Source organism: Mytilus trossulus, chromosome 5, assembly GCF_036588685.1.
Source record: "Mytilus trossulus isolate FHL-02 chromosome 5, PNRI_Mtr1.1.1.hap1, whole genome shotgun sequence".
In the NCBI taxonomy this organism is placed as follows: domain Eukaryota; kingdom Metazoa; phylum Mollusca; class Bivalvia; order Mytilida; family Mytilidae; genus Mytilus; species Mytilus trossulus.
In genome coordinates this window covers 68,677,087-68,698,007 of record NC_086377.1, presented here as the reverse complement: position 1 = coordinate 68,698,007, position 20,921 = coordinate 68,677,087, and the positions used below count along the sequence as shown (strand labels likewise).

The window sequence follows — 20,921 nt, the reverse complement described above, 5'->3', positions numbered from 1 at the left end:
ATTTCTTGCCATTGCACAATACTGTGCAATTGAAAAGACTTGCTATTGCACAATACTTGATATAATAATTTTAGATCCTGATTTGGACCAACTTGAAAACTGGGCCCATAATCAAAAATCTAAGTACATGTTTAGATTCAGCATATCAAAGAGGCCCAAGAATTTAATTTTTGTTAAAATCAAACTTAGTTTAATTTTGGACCCTTTGCACTTTTATTTAGACCAATTTTAAAACTGGACCAAAAATTAAGAATCTACATACACAGTTAGATTTGGCATATCAAAGAACCCCAATTATTCAATTTTTGATGAAATCAAACAATGTTTAATTTTGGACCTCGATTTGGGCCAACTTGAAAACTGGGCCAATAATCAAAAATCTAAGTACATTTTTAGATTCAGCATATCAAAGAAACCCAAGGTTTCAATTTTTGTTAAAATCAAACTAAGATTAATTTTGGACCCTTTGGACCTTAATATAGACCAATTTGAAAACGGGACCAAAAATTAAGAATCTACATACACAGTTAGATTCGGCATATTAAAGAACCCCAATTATTAAATTTTGATGAAATCAAACAAAGTTTAATTTTGGACCCTTTGGGCCCCTTTTTCCTTAACTGTTGGGACCAAAACTCCAAAAATCAATACCAACCTTCCTTTTATAGTCATAAACCTTGTGTTTAAATTTCATAGATTTCTATTTACTTAAACTAAAGTTATTGTGCGAAAACCAAGAATAATGCTTATTTGGGCCCTTTTTTGGCCCCTAATTCCTAAACTGTTGAAACCAAAACTCCCAAAATCAATCCCAACCTTTCTTTTGTGGTCATAAACCTTGTGTCAAAATTTCATAGATTTCTATTAACTTAAACTAAAGTTATAGTGCGAAAACCAAGAAAATGCTTATTTGGGCCCTTTTTGGCCCCTGATTCCTAAAATGTTGGGACCAAAACTCCCAAAATCAATACCAGCCTTCCTTTTATGGTCATAAACCTTGTGTTTAAATTTCATAGATTTCTATTCACTTTTACTAAAGTTAGAGTGCGAAAACTAAAAGTATTCGGACGACGACGACGACGACGACGACGACGCAGACGACGACGCCAACGTGATAGCAATATACGACGAAAATTTTTTCAAAATTTGCGGTCGTATAATAATATTCAAGATATAACCAAAAACAGCAAAATTTCTTTAAAATTACCAATTCAGGGGCAGTAACCCAACAACAGGTTGTCTGATTCATCTGAAAATTTCAGGGCAGATAGATCTTGACCTGATAAACAATATTATCCCATGTCAGATTTGCTCTAGATGCTTTGGTTTTTGAGTTATAAGCCAAAAACTGCATTTGACCCCTATGTTCTATTTTTAGCAATGGCGACCATGTTTGTTGATAGATCATAACTTCGGATACAATTTACAAACTAGATACCCTAAGGGACATTCAATTAAAGTTTGGAAGTATTTTGCCCAGTAGTTTCAGAGGAGAAGATTTTTGTAAAAGATTACTAAGATTTACGAAAAATGGTTAAAAATTGACTATAAAGGGCAATAACTCCTAAAGGGGTCAACTGACCATTTCCGTCATGTTGACTTATTTGTAAATCTTACTTTGCTGAACATTATTCCTGTTTACAGTTTATCTCTATCTATAATAATATTCAAGATAATAACCAAAAACAGCAAAATTTCCTTAAAATTACCAATTCAGGGGCAGCAACCCAACAACGGATTGTCTGATTCATCTGAAAATTTCAGGGCAGATAGATCTTGACCTGATAAACGATATTACCCATTGTCAGATTTGCTCTAAATGCTTTGGTTTTTGAGTAATAAGCCAAAAACTGCATTTGACCCCTATGTTCTATTTTTAGCAATGGCGACCATGTTTGTTGATAGATCAAAACTTCGGATACAATTTATAAATAAGATACCCTAAGGAACATTCAGTTAAAGTTTGAAAGTATTTGGCCCAGTAGTTTCAGAGGAGAAGATTCTTGAAATAGTTTACGACGACAGACGACGACGACAGACGACAGACGACGATGGACGCCAAGTGATGGCATAAGCTCACTTGTCCCTTCGGGACAGGTGAGCTAAAAATGGGAATATTGGAAATTAAGGAGCAGGGATAAAAAAAAAAAGAAAAAAAGATACTTTTGCTGAAATTCTGCAGTCATTCCATATTTTACAAAATTCTTCCAACAACACTTTACATACTTTAAACTACGCTTTGAATGCCCGCGATTTCGCGGGTGTGTTCTAGTCAATTATAAATGTAGTGTAAACAAAGTGTATATATTGGATGCTTAGACTCAACCTTTATAAGATTATATTGTAAATAGAAGATGGAGTAATTAGCATATTCCTTCAGCAAACTTTGTAGCAAGAGACATTGAATCACAATTCAGGCATTATTCGATGCAATTTTGTTCTCAATCGCTAAATGTTAAAAAGTCTATATGATAGTGGATAGAAAATAAAGAATAATTCAATGAAGTGTTTCAAGGACACTTTACCTTACATTGAAGTGTTTCAAGGACAATATACCTTATATTGAAGTGTTATGAGGACAATATACCTTACATTGAAGTGTTTTGAGGATATTATAACTTATATTGAAGTGTTTTGAGGACACTTTATCTTATATTGAAGTGTTTTGATATAACTTTGACTTACATTGTTTACAAAATTCATTTTCCACATAAACTCCACTATCACATCCTGAAGCTTTGGAATATTCCACTTCTTCATGGGGTTCATGGCCTTTATGAATCTTTCTATTTTTCAGTCTTGTATACTGTTTAAATATGACATACACCAGTAGTCCCAGTACAACAGCACCAAGCACAGCACAGTAAACAGGTATCACATCAAAATCTTTCTTATCCTTGGCCGTTGTTGGTTGTATAATGTATAATTTTCTAAAATAAACAAATATTGTTTGAAAAATCTATGTGATATGCTCTAAATGTATAAAAAACAATCGTTCTATCAGAATTACTAAGATTTCTAGGTAAAAAGTACTTTCTTATTGGCACTTTGTGCCCTTGTGTCTTTTGTGTGTATGTTAGTTTGGTTTTTTTTCTTGCTTAGTGACCAGTTGAGTCCAGGAATATTCCAACTCATGACTGTTAAATAGTCACAAGTGAGGAGCCTATAATATAGAGGTTGACATTGGTTGCTGTCTGTCATATTTGATTCTTTTTGTTTATAGTTTACAATTTACAAGTTCGTTGTTCTGCAGGCTCTCCCTTTGTAACTTGTATACTAAATAATTATCTTTTTGAAAGATAATGTTTATTGCGTGTAGTCAATATAGGAAAGGTGTACTGACATAAATAGTCTCTAAACACATGAGCTCCAAATGGAGCTTTCGTTAGTAGAAGCCATATTAACTATGTGTATCAGTGAGAAAAATGTAAAAGCATCAGAATATAGTATATATACCAATACACATAATTAACAGCGCCTGGTGATGTTTTATAGCCTGACCGGTTTCGTTCCAAAAAGGACCTTCATCAGAGGCAGAATGAAGGATTAATGTTTGCACCCTATTGATATAGATATGGTAACCGGCGGTTGATTAAACCAGCGGTTGAGTTAACCGGTGGTTGAATTAACCAGCAGTTAAGATTTAACTGGCGGTTCAGATTTAACCGTCGTTTGAGTTTACCAGCATTTGAGATTTAACCGACGGTTCAGAGTGAACCGGCGGATCAAAGTTATCCAGTGGATAAATATGTATCTTGTTGATATCTAAAAAGGTTCAATTATCCTTTCAGTGGGATTTTCCATGGTTACAGTTATTTATATTTAGCTAATGTACATGTTACAGTAACATCTAGTCAAAACTATTAACGTATAATGTCGAAAAGTTTACCGTAACATGTAAAGAAAGATTACTGTAACATGTACATTAGCTAAATATAAATAACTGTAAATATGGAAAATTCCACTGAAAGGATAATTGAACCTTTTTAGATATCATCTAAAAATGGATAATTAACAATAGGGAATGAAAAATCATCTCTCTTATAAAAGAATTATTCCTCTCTTTTCTTTTGTCTATTACCTTTTGGTTATTAGTAGTTGGTACATTATTCTGTGCTATGTTCAATTATTTTCTAATCAAGTACAAACATCTTTTATAATCATTTACAAAACTAGAAAATTCCACCAATCATCTTATATATAAACTTTAGAATAGCATTTCACCTGCCATGAAATAAACATTTAACCATGAAAATGATGGTAAAAATCTATAAAAGTCACCCTTCTTCTGGTGAAAATTAAAATTTAAAAGTAAAGTAATATATTTGATGATTTGAATACAACTCATCAGGTGGAAAGTCAAATGTGTTACACTAATAGACTTTCAATTGAATTTTTAGTAATTAAAGCAGAAATATTCTCTTCTTCAGTGCACACAAAAATTGTATGAAAAATGAAATAAAATACTAGTTAAATGACATCAAAGGCTAATATGAAATAAAGATAAAAATGAATGAGAAAATTTGGTATGATCAATTCTAATGTTCGTATGTCATGTTAGATTCATCCTGGTATAGATTGCCTGACTTTAAAAACTGGTGATATCTTCTTTATGTAAACATGATACACTAGTTTTATTTGATTTCATTGGAATACTCGTTGCATAAAATACTACCATCAAATACAGGCTGATGTGGTTACTGCATCAGATTAATTTAATCATCTCTTTTAGATAGGCTTGTTCATTTTCTGATTTGTTTTTTCCCCGAAACATCTGCTTTTTGATGAATATAGTTTTGGTAATGTAATCTTTTGCAAAAGAGGCATTCCAGGCAATTATAAACTAACTTGACAGAGAATATATACAGGATATATCATAAGCCAATATCATTCACAGAATTTGTACATGAACCTTTAATTCTAAAATTGAGAAAGGAAATGGTGAATATGTCAAAGCGACAACCACCCGACCATAGAGCAGACAACAGCAGAGGGCAACCAATGGGTCTTCAATGTAGCGAGAATTCTCACACCCGTAGGTGTCCTTCAGCTGGCCCCTTTAAATATGCATAATAGTACAGTGATAATGGACATCATACTAAACTCTGAATTATACACAAGAAACTAAAATTTAAAATCATACAAGACTAACAAAGGCCAGAGGCTCCTGACTTGGGACAGGCGCAAAATTGCTGCGGGGTTAAACATGTTTATGAGATCTCAACCCTCCCTCTATACCTCTAGCCAATGTAGAAAAGTAAAAGAATAACAATACGCACATTAAAATTCAGTTCAAGAGAAGTCCGAGTCCGATGTCAAAAGATGTAACAAAAGAAAATAAATAAAATGACAATAATACATATATAACAACAGACTACTAGCAGTTAACTGACATGCCAGCTCCAGACCTCAATAAAACTGATTGAAAGATTATGTCTCCATCATATGAATATCAGGCACAATCCCTCCCATTAGGGGTTTAGTATCATACTATCATAAAATATATGAGAAGAACATATCCCGTGTAATGCCAACAACTGTTTTTTAGAAATAAATGTGTTTAGTTCGGATGCAAAGACCCTATCAATGAATCAATATTAAAGCCAAAATATGCAATCTTTAATGACCTGACAACAGTATCGTAACTATATCCCCTTCTAATAAGTCTATTTAAAGGTTTTGTTAGTTTCTGAGGAGAATACTGACATTTTTGTGCTTTATAAAGAATATTTCCATAAAAAAAATGGATGTGAAATACCTGAACGTATTAGAAGTCTGCATGTTGAGTTATATTCCCGAATTATTTCCTTAAACCCGTGATAAAATTTAGTAAATGTTTTGACCGGTTTGTGATATCCAAAACCCTGGTGTAATAATTTTTCAGTAATACATCAATTTCTCTCGTTAAAATCTAATACGTTGTTACATACACGAGCGAATCGTACAAGTTGAGATATATAAACACCATAAGATGGTGACAAGGGAACTTCACCATCTAAAAATGGATAATTAACAATAGGGAATGAAAAATCATCTCTCTTATCATAAATTTTTGTATTAAGCTTCCCGTTTATGATATAGATATCAAGATCGAGGAAAGGGCAGTGATCATTATTATCATTAGATTTATTCAAAGTAAGTTCTACAGGATAAATTTCTTTAGTATACATACTGAAGTCGTCATTATTGAGAGCCAATATATCATCCAAATATCTAAAAGTATTGTAAAATTTTTGTATCAAATGTTGTTTTGATGGTTTTTTTTTTTAAGCCATAAATTGTAACTCAAAACAATACAAAAACAGGTCCGCAATAAGTTGTGCACAGTTAGTCCCCATTGGAATTCCAATAACTTGACGATATACAGAATCTCAAAAGCGAACAAAAATGTTATCAAGTAAAAATTCAAGTGCATAAATAGTATCAAAGCATGTCCAATTGACATAGTTCTTTTGTTTATTGCTACTAAAAAATTATCTAAAAGAGTTTGAACATATGTACTCACATTCCGACTTTTTAAATGCCCAGTTAATTAGGGATGTGAATTTTTTCTTAATAAGAATATGAAGCAAAGTGGTATATAGGGTAGAAAAATCAAAACTTTGAACAGATTCAAAATCACCAATATATGCATGCAATTTATTAAGTACTTCCACAAGTTTTTGACATGCATGTGATTCATAAGAGAGAAGTAATATTGCACCACATATACCTCAACCTTTCTAAGCAGATCACTGTAGAAAAAGATGTATGTCTTTGAGTCTAAGTCACAAAAGGTAGAATTACATGAAGAAAAGAAATCAAAAATTGAATTGTGTCAATACTATGATTTTTGTAAATTATCATTTTTATCAAATTTAGGCAACAACAAAATTGATAATCTTCATCACAGGGTTCTTGCATGAACTAAACATGTCTTAATTATTATAAAGGATAAAAACTTTTAAGCCAAATTATACTTAATACTGTTACATTTGTAAATAAATGGGGAATGTGTTCATGGGTAACAGAAGATGCATTATTAGGCTTGCATATCATATAAAGTTATAAAAGGATATTACTAAAGAGAAGATGAAGTGACACAACTGAAATTCCTACTTGATTTGAGTTTTGTGGTAACTATTAGTGTGTAGTAGTTTGATAAAATTTGGTTGATGCAAACCTAGAACAGACACTTAAAAAATCAGCCATTTTTTCATTCATCTTGATATCAACGTCTTCAGATTATTGGAAAAAAAATGTTGTAGCCACTATGAAAAATACACGTAAACAAGAATAACCAATATGAAAAATACTCTAAAACATTTCTGTCAAGGAAGAGGAATATATTTCAAGTATGAAAGTAAAAGTGTTAAAAAAGACTATCAAAATCTGCCTTAACTATTACAAACTCCCAAAACAAAGGAAATGTTTGTTTACTAACATCTATCCTAATGATACAAGTTAGCAACTGGAATAACTGTTATAAAATGAACCCCAATAATCCAGGGTGACAACCAAATACTAAATCTGTACATTTGTAAAAACTAAGTAAATTATAAAGAATTCTTAATTTTACTAATGCTGCATCTTAAACTAAAAAAAACCTTTTAATTTGCCAAAGTTATTTTTTTAGTTTAATAAAATTCCAAGTACCTTAAAGTTAACTGCAATCAAAACAGGCATATTTATCTGTAACATTCAGAAAATGAAGAAAAGAAAAACATTTTTCAAAATGTTCATGTTTAAATTATCTCTTTATCATAAAAAGATTTTACCTTCAAAGCTTTATGAAATTATATGAAAGTTTATAAGTTACTGGTGTTTTAAATATCAAACCCCAAACTGCAATTGTACTACAGAAAGCTATGAAGTCCTGCTGATTAATAAGATTTTACAAAGTTATTATTGTCTGAAACAAGAGTGCACACCTGAAATGTCTCACCTACTTTACTAACCATTGATTTAAAAAAAAAAGATCCATGCCAATGAGGTTAGGTCAGATAAATCCTGTCCAACATAGTCAAGACAAAGGTTTTAGATACATCTCACTGTTTATTGCCAATGAGGTTAGGTCAGATAAATCCTGTCCAACATAGTCAAGACAAAGGTTTTAGATACATCTCACTGTTTATTGCCAATGAGGTTAGGTCAGATAAATCCTGTCCAACATAGTCAAGACAAAGGTTTTAGATACATCTCACTGTTTATTGCCAATGGTAATTGAAAGACAGACCAAAACAAAAAAAAACTTAACATTGATCAATGAACCATGAAAATGAGGTCAAGGTCAGATGATACTGACTAGATAAAGATTTAACCCTTACAATTATTCAATACAACAAAAACAGCTGACCTATTGCTATCATAATCAATGATGAAAAACAAATAAAAAAATAAAGCGATCACTGGATTGTTAAACTATAGTCTTAACATACTACAATGTTTTTTTAGACTTACAGCAACTTTTGTTGGAGGCAAGACAAAAACTTTAACCACAGACTTAACCTCAATTTTGACACTGTTTTCTATGACAGAATAATGGATTACTGTGACATGCTTTTGCAGCATTTTTCCCCTAACAAAAATGTTGCAGACTCCACATTGTTTGTTGCCATTTACTGTTTAGATTTTATTGCTTTTATGTTTCTTTGTAAAAAATAAATCATTAAATTCTTTAATCTCAAGGCATATTGGAAAATCTAAAAACAAATACCTAAAATAGTAAATTATTTTACCTTATGCATAGTTTGAAAATGAGAAACTCTTTAAAAAATGATTTTTTTTCTGTAATTTACTGACATGCATGAACCATCATAGAACTCCAGGTTTCTTTTTTTTCAGCATTTATGTATAATTTAAACCATTATTTCATTTCTGTTGCAATCTTTATTCAAATTATTCCCTTTAATTTATACTGAAAAAGGATATAGCTTTATATTTTATGTTCTCAATTATTTCAGGCAAACAAATTTGAAAAGAAAAAGACTTTTGATGTAATTGGAAATTTGTTGCAATTAACTTTAATGTAATCTTTTTGAAGTAACTTTATATATTTTTTATAACGTGTCAAAGAACTCATCTTTTTTTAGTATAAATTGATAAAACATAAAAAGATATTTAAACAACGCCACTTCAGTTAACAAATGTAACTATTTCTATTCAAGTTCTGGAAAATTCCCAATCAAGAATAAAATATGTACCAGAAGTAGCATACAGTGAATCAATAGTATAGTAGTATACCATGGTAAAAGCTAGTTGAGCTTGTGTAACTGGACCATAGTATAGTAGTATACCCTGGTAAAAGCTAGTTGAGCTTGTGTAACTGGACCTTAGTATAGTAGTATACCCTGGTAAAAGCTAGTTGAGCTTGTGTAACTGGACCATAGTATAGTAGTATACCATGGTAAAAGCTAGTTGAGCTTGTGTAACTGGACCTTAGTATAGTAGTATACCCTGGTAAAAGCTAGTTGAGCTTGTGTAACTGGACCTTAGTATAGTAGTATACCATGGTAAAAGCTAGTTGAGCTTGTGTAACTGGACCTTAGTATAGTAGTATACCCTGGTAAAAGCTAGTTGAGCTTGTGTAACTGGACCTTAGTATAGTAGTATGCCATGGTAAAAGCTAGTTGAGCTTGTGTAACTGGACCATAGTATAGTAGTATACCCTGGTAAAAGCTAGTTGAGCTTGTGTAACTGGACCTTAGTATAGTAGTATACCATGGTAAAAGCTAGTTGAGCTGGTGTAACTGGACCTTAGTATAGTAGTATACCATGGTAAAAGCTAGTTGAGCTTGTGTAACTGGACCTTAGTATAGTAGTATACCCTGGTAAAAGCTAGTTGAGCTTGTGTAACTGGACCTTAGTATAGTAGTATACCCTGGTAAAAGCTAGTTGAGCTTGTGTAACTGGACCTTAGTATAGTAGTATACCCTGGTAAAAGCTAGTTGAGCTTGTGTAACTGGACCATAGTATAGTAGTATACCCTGGTAAAAGCTAGTTGAGCTTGTGTAACTGGACCATAGTATAGTAGTATACCCTGGTAAAAGCTAGTTGAGCTTGTGTAACTGGACCATAGTATAGTAGTATACCCTGGTAAAAGCTAGTTGAGCTTGTGTAACTGGACCTTATATACCCTGGTAAAAGCTAGTTGAGCTTGTGTAACTGGACCATAGTATAGTAGTATACCCTGGTAAAAGCTAGTTGAGCTTGTGTAACTGGACCATAGTATAGTAGTATACCCTGGTAAAAGCTAGTTGAGCTTGTGTAACTGGACCTTAGTATAGTAGTATACCCTGGTAAAAGCTAGTTGAGCTTGTGTAACTGGACCTTAGTATAGTAGTATACCCTGGTAAAAGCTAGTTGAGCTTGTGTAACTGGACCTTAGTATAGTAGTATACCCTGGTAAAAGCTAGTTGAGCTTGTGTAACTGGACCATAGTATAGTAGTATACCCTGGTAAAAGCTAGTTGAGCTTGTGTAACTGGACCATAGTATAGTAGTATACCCTGGTAAAAGCTAGTTGAGCTTGTGTAACTGGACCTTAGTATAGTAGTATACCCTGGTAAAAGCTAGTTGAGCTTGTGTAACTGGACCATAGTATAGTAGTATACCCTGGTAAAAGCTAGTTGAGCTTGTGTAACTGGACCATAGTATAGTAGTATACCCTGGTAAAAGCTAGTTGAGCTTGTGTAACTGGACCTTAGTATAGTAGTATACCCTGGTAAAAGCTAGTTGAGCTTGTGTAACTGGACCTTAGTATAGTAGTATACCCTGGTAAAAGCTAGTTGAGCTTGTGTAACTGGACCATAGTATAGTAGTATACCCTGGTAAAAGCTAGTTGAGCTTGTGTAACTGGACCTTAGTATAGTAGTATACCCTGGTAAAAGCTAGTTGAGCTTGTGTAACTGGACCTTAGTATAGTAGTATACCCTGGTAAAAGCTAGTTGAGCTTGTGTAACTGGACCATAGTATAGTAGTATACCCTGGTAAAAGCTAGTTGAGCTTGTGTAACTGGACCATAGTATAGTAGTATACCCTGGTAAAAGCTAGTTGAGCTTGTGTTACTGGACCATAGTATAGTAGTATACCCTGGTAAAAGCTAGTTGAGCTTGTGTTACTGGACCATAGTATAGTAGTATACCATGGTAAAAGCTAGTTGAGCTTGTGTAACTGGACCATAGTATAGTAGTATACCATGGTAAAAGCTAGTTGAGCTTGTGTAACTGGACCATAGTATAGTAGTATACCATGGTAAAAGCTAGTTGAGCTTGTGTAACTGGACCATAGTATAGTAGTATACCCTGGTAAAAGCTAGTTGAGCTTGTGTAACTGGACCATAGTATAGTAGTATACCCTGGTAAAAGCTAGTTGAGCTTGTGTAACTGGACCATAGTATAGTAGTATACCCTGGTAAAAGCTAGTTGAGCTTGTGTAACTGGACCATAGTATAGTAGTATACCCTGGTAAAAGCTAGTTGAGCTTGTGTAACTGGACCATAGTATAGTAGTATACCCTGGTAAAAGCTAGTTGAGCTTGTGTAACTGGACCATAGTATAGTAGTATACCCTGGTAAAAGCTAGTTGAGCTTGTGTAACTGGACCATAGTATAGTAGTATACCCTGGTAAAAGCTAGTTGAGCTTGTGTAACTGGACCATAGTATAGTAGTATACCCTGGTAAAAGCTAGTTGAGCTTGTGTAACTGGACCTTAGTATAGTAGTATACCCTGGTAAAAGCTAGTTGAGCTTGTGTAACTGGACCATAGTATAGTAGTATACCCTGGTAAAAGCTAGTTGAGCTTGTGTAACTGGACCATAGTATAGTAGTATACCCTGGTAAAAGCTAGTTGAGCTTGTGTAACTGGACCATAGTATAGTAGTATACCATGGTAAAAGCTAGTTGAGCTTGTGTAACTGGACCATAGTATAGTAGTATACCCTGGTAAAAGCTAGTTGAGCTTGTGTAACTGGACCATAGTATAGTAGTATACCATGGTAAAAGCTAGTTGAGCTTGTGTAACTGGACCTTAGTATAGTAGTATACCCTGGTAAAAGCTAGTTGAGCTTGTGTAACTGGACCATAGTATAGTAGTATACCATGGTAAAAGCTAGTTGAGCTTGTGTAACTGGACCTTAGTATAGTAGTATACCCTGGTAAAAGCTAGTTGAGCTTGTGTAACTGGACCATAGTATAGTAGTATACCATGGTAAAAGCTAGTTGAGCTTGTGTAACTGGACCTTAGTATAGTAGTATACCCTGGTAAAAGCTAGTTGAGCTTGTGTAACTGGACCATAGTATAGTAGTATACCATCGTAAAAGCTAGTTGAGCTTGTGTAACTGGACCTTAGTATAGTAGTATACCCTGGTAAAAGCTAGTTGAGCTTGTGTAACTGGACCATAGTATAGTAGTATACCATGGTAAAAGCTAGTTGAGCTTGTGTAACTGGACCATCTGAGGTGATATATGATAAATTCACTGAAAATCTGAACTCAAGTAGAAAGTAGCATTTCTGAATGATCATCTGGTAAAGAATGACAGGTTTAGCTTTCAATGTAGGTTTGTAATAGTGCTTGATTCACAATGTTTTGTCTGGCCAATGCAAGGAAAGCCACCATAGCTCTAGAGAGTCAAATAACGTTAGACATTGATATTACGATCAGGAAACAAAGTAAACTGATTGTAAAAAGCTTTATATTTCAAAGGGCATAATGCCTTGTGTTAGGATGTTTATGTCTGTTATATATGTCCATTGTCCTCGACCACATTTTCATTGTTCAGCAAAATTCTGCTAAAAAGAATAGTTTTTTTATTGTCATATAAATGTCTCACTCTTACTATGAGAAATATGATAACTATATATTTGGTATAATGGATCTTTGTAAGTTCTATGTTTTTTTCAGACAAAGTAAAGACATTCATACTTCAATGAACTGCTCCTAAATTGTTCACAGACACAAACATACAAATTATTAGGAACTATATTTCAGTGTGTATAGATTTAGTATATCTATGGTACTTCCTACCTGGGAGGCTCAGGAATCGGAGGAAAGAATGGAAAAATGAAAGAAGGTCAAATTAATCTTTTAAAACTAAGATATTTTGCTTTAGCAAATCTCTTTCATTCAGACATGTACATTTATGCTTTTAGGTTGCAACTCTAATAATGTTAAGTTTACCAAATATGAGATGATTTGACAAATTTATATATGTTTTGGTCACAAGTATACTAAGTATACGTTTAAAAGAGCTCTACAAAACATTTATCTGATAAGCATCTTTGATTTACTTTGAACATTTAATGACATAAGGTGTTAAAAGTGAAGATGATTTTTTTAATATATACTTTTTGAGCCCAAGATCAATAGGTTATATGGCCCTCACCATAATCAATTTCATAACTTTGACATAAGACCATGTCTTGACCATGTCTGCATTGAGGCAGATCTGGAAACATAGTCAGAACAAACGTTTATTTTATAAAGAGTCATTTTATTTCTGTTGTTTAATTTAATTCAAACTGGATATATATATATGCTTGTTTAGTTCATTATATATGTGTGTATATATAGATCTATATGGACTTCAAAAGAATTAAGGGATGAATGTTTCCAACTTGTAATGCTATTAAAACTGTGGTGTGAAATAAAGCCTTTCATATAGTTTTCAAAAGATATCAATATTTTTTGCAGTTAATTGTGTGATCAATTTGATGTATTAATTAACTTCAATGAAGCAGCTCAAGTATACCACTTGTGTATTCAAGTACAAACCAGTTAATATCAACAAGAGGCTCAGCTTTGTGGATATCAGTATAGATATATTAAAGAGATCACAACATTCTTTGAACTCTGATGTAAAAAAAATCATGTTGAATAAAACAAAGAATTCAAGATGTCTTTTTTATACCTAAATTACTAAGGAAACCTTTAATATTACCTTGTTTATTATTAATTTAGTGCTTCAAATGCAAAATAATCATTGACTTATATATTAGATTGATCTAGAAAAATCTGCCATAATGAGCAAACATAAGTTATCTTCAATGTACATATATATACAAACATTCTGATCATTTCAAAATTTGAAATTAAAGATGTAACTCAGCTGGACTTTTTTAACTTTCTTTTATAAAAAAAAAACAAATTTGATTCTCCTATTCTAAGAGGATTTATCCTTTCCCTGACATGTTGATTATTTTATTTAAAAAAAAAAAGGGGGGGGTGTTTACACAGTGCAAGCCCCCATATTTTGCAAAATCCTGGATCAGAATCTATGATTTCCATATATAACAAATTTCTTTCCATAGGGAGGGCAGGGCCACTTATGTTTTCAAGAGTGAAATTTTTTTTTTTTAAATAAGAATGAAAAACTGCTTATTAAATTTATATGACAACATAATATAAATGGCCCAAGAACACAGTTATTCCGTAGTGCATTTCTTTTAGACAATAAATTCAAATTAAAAAAATCGCACCTGCTCTTTCTCAAAAATATTTTTACAGTGAAGTGTACTACCAGTGAGACAAATAATATCAAAATTATAGAAACTTCTACCAGCTCTAACTCAAAATATTGACAATTCTGTGTTAAGGGGGTGTAAAATTCAGTTTGACAGCTTCAGACGTGATAAAATTTGACCTTTTAGAACTGGACCAATTCACTACTTAACATAAAGTTTCAGCACCCAATTTTTTTTGACATGTAATTACATCCCCCTACTTAATATTTCATGCATTTAATATAAAGAAATAAATTGGGAAAGTGTATTAAATAAAACATGCAAGTTATACACTGTTTACACTAGGGACTATTCGTAGACAACGAAAACCAAAGGACGATAACTGTGTCCTTGGACCAAATACCTTTTGGGTGTCCATAACAGATAGTATTTTCTGTGTCTCCACAAGGTTTGAATTCTGCCTGGCCTGATGAACATTTGGTACAGCGTTTACATGGCAATGTTGCACTTTTAACATCAGAGTAGGTCCCATAGGACATTTGAGACAAATAGAATTCTGTAATCTATTGCAGGGAATGATGGCACCATATCCGATTGGACAAAAATTACACAATGAACATTCTTTAGCTGCAGTATGGAAGTAAAAGTCAACATAACATTCACAAATGGTATCTTCTATAACTGTGCATGGAGTTTTGACATGAGAATCTTTTTTGCATTCAGAACAATTTTGACACTTTTCTGTATGCCAGAATTCTGGTGAAAATGTTTGTCCTTGTATACAAGATCCACACTGTGTATCATTACCATGAGAGCAATCCTGACTTAATCCTTGTCCAGGTGGACATTTATTGCAGCACCTCTTCCCATTGAAGTCATACGCTTGTTCTTTACAGTCTAATGCAGTGCACATTCTCACCTGTCAAAAGACATAATTATTGGTTTAATGGTTGCGAAACAGATTTATTAAAGAGGGGGATCATGTTATTTCCTGGGGGGTGGGAATTTTGAAAATACCTTGGTCTGGTTAGTGCTGAAAAAAATCCTTGTTAAAGACAGAATGAACAGGCCATGAAATTACTCTGCCACACAAAATTCAAGAAAAAGTTGAAATCAGTTGTGTGCCAAAGTGAAAATACATTTTCTGTGGAAAAAGCATGCTAAAAAAACAACACTCATGATTATGAAGTCAATCCACCAAAAACCTTCCTAAACTTGGTCCTCCCCTGAATATCAATGATATCCCCTACATTAAATCAGACAATGAAAGACATTGACAATTGCATACATTGGCAGTTAATATCATATTGGCTTTTTAATGATACTCAAATAAGTGCTTCAGCAAAAAATTGAAAGAGGCAAGGTGCCAGTGGAGGTGGGACACTTTTTGAGCTTTTTTGGCACTTATTTTGACAAAAATTATGCATTTCATTTGTTGTCAGTTTGATTATCATTCTTTTATAAAATTAGCTGCAGTCAAAAATACATGGAATACCTGGGTGTAGATGAAATTCAAGGATTTTGAAGAGGGGTCAAATTTAAAACAACATTTGTCTGAGTGGAACGTGACTGTGGAATCGTAGGTTATTGAGGACATAAGTTTTTTTGCCAACCCCCCCCCCCTCCCCTTTTCCCCCAAACATCCTATTTTGCGTTTTCCTGTATTAACAGTCACACAAGAAATAACTTGTATTGTTACCATTCCTTATGGAACGCCACGACTGCCTTATGTTAATAATCAGCATTATACGCAGTGTTCACAGCATTATATGAAGTGATCACAGCATTATATGTAGTGCTCACAACATTATATGAAGTGATCACAGCATTATATGCAGTGCTCACAGCATTATGTGCAGTGTTCACAACATTATACGTTTTTTGTTGTATGATGAGATTGATGTATGATGAGATTTATGAATGATGAGATCATTCGGTAAACTTCGTTTTATAGCGGAAATTACCGAATCCATAATTGGTAAATTACGGTAATGCCCAGCAAACATATTTAAAAAGTTATTAAAATCATGTTATCATAAGGAAGCATACAATATTTAAAACTGATTGAAATAAGTAAGGAAAAGATGAAACTGAGAGGTGAATGATTGAAGTAGTTCTGTTCGTCGTAAGAAATACGAATGGCAAAATGTAAGTTTATTTAGAAGAAATTTAGCAAGGTGCCACTTTATAGTCCGTACTCAGTTTTAAAAAGCTTAATTACCTTTTAAATAAAACAGTCAGCTTTCTATAACACATAGGTGCCATATTACGCTAGCTTATATATGTCATGATAGAGTCATTTTTGGTATCGATTTTCAGAATTTGGCATTTTTACATGAATAAGTATCTAACAGATATGGAAAATGCAGTTTAAAGCATTTCACTGTAGGTGTTAAACATAACTTTACATCAATTATTCCATTTTTTTTACAAGCTTTTTAGCACGGCAAGTACTAAGATTGTCTTTTAAATATGATCAGCAGTCTTATATAGAAATTTAAACTTTCATAGAAAAATTTACCCTTTCAAGACCCTGTTTAACATTTTCATTTAAAGTTATCATCTCTTATGAAAATTGAGTTTGTGAGGATAAATAAAACATTTACTACGTTTGTTCGTCAGTTTGCACGGTACATACATGTATATATATAAAAGTGGTATGCTTGCCAATGAAACAACTTTCCACAAGAGACAAAATGACATCACAGAAATTTTAAACAGCTAAACGGCCACAGTACGACCTTCAACAATGAGGAAAGCCCATACCCGATAGTCAGCTATAGAAGGCCCCGAAACGATAAACGAAAAATATTCCTAATTTATGTACAAACAAACGATCGAAAAACTAACATGTATATAACACATTAATTAACAAACGACAACCACTGAAATAAAGGCTCCTCCTGACTTGGGACGGCCACATATATGCAAAATGTGGCGGGCTTTAACATGTTAGCGGGATGTTGGTATCCTCCCTCTAACCTGGGACAGTGGCGTAACAGAACAACATAAGAACGAACTATGAAAATCAGTCGTAAAAGGCTTGTTAGTTTTCTCGTTTGAATTGTTTTACATGGTCGTATCGGGGCCTTTTATAGCTGACTATGCGGTATGGGCTTTGCTCATTGTTGAAGACCGTACAGTGGCCTATAGTTGTTAATGTTTGTGTCATTTTGGTATTTTGTGGATAGTTTTCTCATTGACAATCATACCACATCTTCTTTTTTATATTAACTCATTAGATGGGTACAAAGGGTCTACAAATATAAATACATATGATCTAACAAGAAAATAGAGTGAACGTGCATGTGGGCGGGTACTTGTATATCCCAACAATAAAAAGACACTATAAGTACTGATCTGAGAGTATATAACTAATATAGTACCATGCTGTTGATGAAAAATAACATCACTCCAGACCCTTTTGTTTTCCACATAATTAATATTGCCAATAATTAAGAAGTTCCGGGTCGAATCGATACCAATAATATATTCACCTGTTAACTATTACATTATCTGTACGTTCCGCATCTGACAGGAGTACCACGAAACACTGTATTTAAGATTTTGCTATATACACGGATCATAATCACAGGGTTGAAACTACTTAATTCAATCATTGTCACATTGTTCCCGATTGTAGTACTTTAATCAGTATGACTTTCTAAGATGACAATACGAATAATAAAAATCTGGACTTAAAATAAGGCGTATAGGTACAGCATGTACAGTTTTCAATTTGTTAGACGTAAAACAGTGAATCAAAGATTCAATTTTATTCATAACTCATAAAGGACAAAACTGTTGATTAAAAAATACTCCTTTCCAGAGACTTTTGTTTTCCAAACAAAATCAATAATACCAATATTAAATTGACAAGTTCCAGGTCGACGGGTTCAAACAGAAAGATGTTAAAAGCAGAGAAAACTTCATCTTATAATCGGCATGACTTTATCAGATGACAATACCAATACTAAAATAAGGCTTACGCATAGTTATATTCTTTAATTCAGTCACACACCCGCGATATCACGGATGTGTTCTAGTAAATATATATACATATTAAGTTGTAAATATGGTGAAACTAATCCTCAAAATAAGTTTAAAATGCCCTGGTGTGGAATAAACTTGGGTTAAATTGATCATACTTCTTAATTTACTTATTTCAATCCGTTTTAAATATTGTATACTGCCTTAATGATCACATACATGTATGATAATAACTGTTTAAATTTGTTTGCTGGGCATTAATTTACCGTAATTTACCAATTATGGATTCGGTAATTTCCGCTAAAAAACGAAGTTTACCGAATGATCTCATCATTCATAAATCTCATCATACATCAATCTCATCATACAACAAAAAACGTATGATGTTGTGAACACTTAATATAATGTTGTGAGCACTTAATATAATGTTGTGAGCACTTAATATAATGTTGTGAGCACTTCATATAATGTTGTGAACACTGCATATAATGCTGTGAGCACTGCATATAATGCTGTGGTCACTTCATATAATGCTGTTAACACTGCGTATAATGCTGATTATTAACATAAGGCAGTCGTGGCGTTCCATAATTCCTAGTTTATTGAATTACTATCATCAGCAGTCAATTTTACAATGGTGATGCAAATGCTCTTTGCATACGCTGGTATTCAGCCTTTTTTATACGACAACTTTCACAATAAAAAAAATATCACCGTCTCGTTTCCGTTTGTAGTACCAATTAATAGAGATTAAGTTTTTCTACCAAACTATACGTCTTTGTCTTATTTCCATTCTGATTCCACAATTTGTGAGCAATTTACTGTGGTAATAATTAAAGGTTGGAGTTGAGACATCGAACAGGCCTATCAAATCCTATTCATGTCATCCATGACAAGTCGCCCCACTGGAAAGTCGCCCCATACCTAATCGCCCCACTTTTTCACCAACTCGCCCCACTTTAAAAAAAACGCCCCAACCTGGATCACCAACTCGCCCCACTTTTAAAAAAATCGCCCCACTTGTGAAATGTGTTAAATCCCGTTAATATTACTCCTGAAAACTCGCCCCACTGAATGGAAAACGATAAAATCTAGATTAACATATTATTAACCATGATTAATTTAGTAAAGCCAACTCGCCCCACTTATGGAAAAAGATGTTATCCCGTTGTATATAACTTAAATTCCGTGAATATTACTCCTGCCAACTCGCCCCACTTATGGAAAACGATAATATCTAGATTAATATATTATTAACTAGGATGAATGTAGTAATGCCAACTTGCCCCACTTATGGAAAAAGATATTATTCCGCTGTATATAAGTTAAATTCCGTGAATATTACTCCTGCCAATTGAAATCCGTTAATTATTATGATATATTATATTGCATTATGATACAATTAACAGGTTTCTTTTCAATTGTTATGCAAATAACTAATCTTAAAAAAATACCGTTATTCTTCAACAATACGAAAATTATTTTTAGAATTATAATCTCAGGATAAATAATAGTAATTAAATAAATTTTCGTTTTTTTGTATTCTTTGTAGATTAGTTTTCATTTAAGTGGGGCGAGTTTTTATTTTTAATTTTATATAAATCTAAATATTACCGTTTTCTATTAAGTGGGGCGAGTTGGCAGGAGTAATATTAAACATGATTTAACCAATTTCATATGTGGGGCGATTGGTGATCCAGGTTGGGGCAGGTTTTTTTTAAGTGGAGCGAGTTGGTGAAAAAGTGGGGCGACTAGGTGTGAGACGACTTACTAGTGGGGCGACTTGTCCTGCTTCCTCATTCATGTACTTTGAAAACTTAAAAAACAAAACAAACAAAAAGCATCCTATCATATATTTTTGACAAGTCCTAGATATGTTTTACGTGGATAGTAATGAAAGATTCATCAAATTAGGCTATCTAATCAAAATCTATTAATTTACCGAATAGGTATACTTCAGGGACAGCAGCGGGCCACAGACCACTTTCTATTAGTTCTTTATAACTTTTTGTCACATTAAAAAATTTGCACCATGCACTTTTGTCCAATCTTTTGTGTGTGTAATGTATTGTACCTGTCCAAAAGTATATCCAAAATTCAGAAAGATTGAAGCAATCACTTTTACCAAATTTAGCCAATACACATCCCTACCCCTATTGACAAGTCAAGAGATGTTCCGAAAACTGTAAATATCACCTTTTTGCACTTAGCCTAATCACTCTTTCCGTATCAAAATAAGTTAAAATACAACATCCAAAAGTTTATTTCACCTATCTTCTTTCATTTCCAACCCATAAAAACTAAATAATCAATGAGTAAGGCAAAGAAAAAAAATAAAGAAAGAATACACCTTAATTAAAGGAAACTTTATTCATGAACAACGAAAAGTAGGGTCATTAATTGTGGTCTTGGGCCTATTAGACCCTTATTCTTCAATTAAATGCCAAAAAAATTAGCATGCATTAAGTTTATTCTATATCGAACCAGCATAC

At 33.1% G+C, this 20,921-nt stretch overlaps 1 protein-coding gene and 1 pseudogene across 2 annotated transcripts in view; one reads left to right on the top strand and one right to left on the bottom strand.

Moving 5' to 3' along the window:
* Positions 1–2,721: 2,721 nt before the first annotated feature.
* The window catches only part of LOC134719126 (putative nuclease HARBI1), a 26,153-nt gene continuing 7,953 nt past the window's right edge, over positions 2,722–20,921 (top strand). The window contains exon 1 of one of the 2 annotated variants that reach the window (XM_063582093.1): positions 2,722–2,871. The gene's annotated coding sequence lies outside the window, so the exon portion shown is untranslated. Of the gene's footprint in view, positions 2,872–16,454; positions 16,588–20,921 lie in introns of those variants that run through there. The other variant, XM_063582094.1, reaches the window with a different exon arrangement.
* Positions 2,758–19,315, bottom strand: LOC134719125 (tumor necrosis factor receptor superfamily member 16-like; annotated as a pseudogene).